General features: G+C 45.1%; 1 long non-coding RNA gene across 1 annotated transcript in view; it reads left to right on the top strand.

Moving 5' to 3' along the window:
• LOC134089599 (uncharacterized) overlaps positions 1–2818 on the top strand; it is a 45074-nt gene extending 42256 nt beyond the window's left edge. Inside the window, exon 4 of the long non-coding RNA XR_009940083.1 lies at positions 2299–2818. This is a non-coding gene — a long non-coding RNA (uncharacterized LOC134089599). The remainder of the gene's footprint in view (positions 1–2298) is intronic.
• Positions 2819–3272: the final 454 nt, after the last annotated feature.

The following is a 3272-nucleotide window of genomic DNA, read 5'->3' as shown; positions in this document are numbered from 1 at the left end:
GTCACCGGGCCGTCTCCCTTTGCCTGACCAGATCCAGAGCTATTTGGTTATTCGTTCTTTACGGTCATCAAACAACTAGTTATCTTCAATGCACATGACTTTCAGAAGGCTTGATGGAATCTAGCATGCCATGTACGAGCAAGAGTGACTGCTATGCTATGTTATAAACAGCAAAAGGGAGTGATCAGAGTGATCAGATTGTAAACGAATCAGTTTGATTAGCATGTTGGTTGTTGTGGACTCACTGCGTGAAATGAAGACGCATATGTTCTGTTGGCAGCTGCAGAGTGCAGACTGTGTGCTGACCGTTGAAAAAAACAAATGACCAGAGGCAAATGGCTAAGATGGCAAACAGCTCGTTCCTTGTGTGGAGTCAGGTGAACTCCCCCTGGAGACGTTGAAATGAAAAGTGCCACTCCCTCCCTCCCTCCCTCCATCCCTCCACCCCTCCCTTCCTCCATCCCTCTGTTCCTCTCTTCCCTCTATCCCTGTCCTCCCCAGTTCTTGGAAAGTGATGGCAGAGGCGAGGAAAGGAGAGGATGGATGATGGTGAGGGCTGTTTGTCTGCCTGGAGAGGGGGGAGAGGAGAGAGAGAACCAGGGGACAGGAGAGAGAGAGAGAGAGAGAGAGAGAGAGACTGCTGACTCAGCATAGGAGAGGCGGAGTAGGGGCACACATCTACTCTCACATAACGTCACACATCAAAGAATGCTCTCTCTCTCTCTCTCTCTCTCACTGCCTTTCTCTTTCTTTTTCTCTTTCTTTCTGTCTCTCTTTCTCACTCTCTCTCTCTCTCTCTCTCTCTCTCTCTCTCTCTCTCTCGTCTGTGCCCTCTCCCAAGTTGCACGTTGTGAGATGTACCAACAGTTTATTTGTTAACCCTTTTAGGTCAGGTGAATACGTTGTGCCATGCGTTAAGGTTCATATTCTCTCATTGTTCTCTTATTTTGTGGGAAAGGGGGCTTCGATATAATATTTCAGTGCGAACAAAAAAAAATCTGTGGATTAATATGTTTGTGTAGATCAGACATATTGAATCACTTCCCAAACTTCTTTCCCTCCTTCGCAAAAAATAGAAATAATAACATTTCAGTGCGATTAAAAATGTCTCCCAATAATTAGATTGGCTGTGGATTAAATGTTTATGAAGTCCAGACATATGGAAACATTTCACAAACTTTTTTCCCTCTGTTAAAGAAAAAATATAAACTTGTGGAAAGTACCTAAAGGCAAAGGGAGTGCTTGCTGTGTGTGCCTTCATATAGACTCCCACAAAGGCTGTCCTGAGTGAACTCCCAGACTCTCTGTCAACTTCTATGGTTACAGAGAAACGTAATACCATAATGCCCTGTTAGAGGGGCGGAGAGGGACTACTGTGGGAAGGGACATTGGTGGGACATGCTATATAGTAAGTTGTTGGTGTGTGTGTGTGTGTGTGTGTGTGTGTGTGTGTTGGTAGGTTTGTGTGTGTGTGTGTGTTGGTAGGTTTGTGTGTGTGTGTGTGTGTGTGTGTGTGTGTGTGTGTGTGTGTGTGTGTATGTGTGTGTGTGTGTGTGTGTGTGTGATGGGGGGGGGGGGGGGGGGGGGGGGCGTTGAAGTGCAATCTGATAACTCCTTGTCTTCCCTCACAGCATGTGTGAGAATAATAGAAAATAATAAGAAGCCCAAAATGCGGGGACACTCCCAGATCTGTGCTCACCACAAGGAGAAAAACTGGGGGAAAAAGGAAGAAAGGGGCATGAAAAAAACATCTTATTGGGTTAAAGGGGCATCATGTAAGAGGATCCATGTGAGAAGGAGGGAAGCTGCAGAATGATGGAAACAAAGGTTCGGCGTGAAACGTAGAGCACGGCTGTCAAACCGCGCTCCTCCGCTCATGAAACCTGTTCTCTTTTTTTGTTCATTTTTTCCTCTTCCTCCCCAGATTGGTTTTATTCAGGGAGGTTGTTTAACCTTAGAGAGGGAGAGATCACATTTCATACACCCATTTTACATACTGATGCTAATCTTTCCATATCCCTTTCTTGAGATCTCCGAGATTGCGATCAGATGACCAGCACCTTTAATTCAAAGGGCAGAGGTCATTGCTATCATATTGATCGCTACAGAGTCTGTGACCTTTAAATGCGGCTTGCGTTAGCGTAGTAATATTAGCGATGTGGACCTGGATGAATGAGTGGAAGCTGTGCTTCTCCAGTGTTTTTGTGATGTATTGTACCATTGATGTATCGTTGATGTATCATTTGTTTCAGTCTGGTCATTAAAACATCCCTCTGTCCCTCTTTCTCTCCCACACAGGTCCACCTCCTGAGTCGCATCTCTCCAGCGTTGGGTGGAACTATGGGACAACGCTGGACACTCTTTTTTTTTCCACAATGGAATTAAAAGGACAATCCTGTTTATGGACAATCAGAAGCTAAAAATGCCAGTTGAACAAATGGCAGGTGATGCCCAGTAGGAGCACTGCGGCTTCCCCGAGACGACGAGTGGCAAGTGTGCAAGGCATGCTGGGAAAAGCTGTGAATGACTTCACCCTGGCTCAAGTGGCCCCAGGGACCAGTACCAACAGCGGCTACAAAGTTTTGTTTTATGGATACCTGATATCGATGACAATGTGGAAAATGGGCTACAAAAATACGATACAATCTAAAGCACTATGAACCTACAGCATTCATCATCGAATGTTGTGTGGGCACATCGAAAGTGCTCTCTCCATTCTGTACATTTCCCTTCTGAAATTGTTGCACTGTTTTTTTTGTTTTGTTTTGTTTTTACTTTGAAGATTCTTTGCTCTAATAAATGATATATGTTTTCTAAAAACAAAAAATGGATCCTGCCTTTGTCTTGCTTTAATCACCTCCGAGTTGGGGTTGTTGAATGTTTAATGCCGAGGTATTAAAATGATCAGTGTAAGAGTGATGGAGCTGAGATGGCTCCGCGGGTGCTGTTTTGGAGGACGGATGTGCTGGGAGCTGTCACACGCTTGTCCAAATGGAACAGATGATGTTCTGGGGAGGGATCTGCTATCCGCACCGCCCGGACATTAGCATTCACATTTCCCCTCATGTACAGTACATCCGCTCCTGCTTTTGTCTCCGCACCCACATCATCATCACTAGCACCACCATCACCTTCATCATCATCACCATCATCATCATCATCTTTTTTTTCTTCTTCTTCATCTCTCTCTTTCTCACTTTTATTCTTTCTGATGATCTCTCCCCCATCTCCTCCCCCTCTCTCCATCTTTCCCTCAATCTGACTTCTGACTT

Source organism: Sardina pilchardus, chromosome 8, assembly GCF_963854185.1.
Source record: "Sardina pilchardus chromosome 8, fSarPil1.1, whole genome shotgun sequence".
In the NCBI taxonomy this organism is placed as follows: domain Eukaryota; kingdom Metazoa; phylum Chordata; class Actinopteri; order Clupeiformes; family Clupeidae; genus Sardina; species Sardina pilchardus.
The sequence above is the reverse complement of the archived record's forward strand: the minus strand, read 5'-3'. Positions and strand labels throughout refer to the sequence as shown.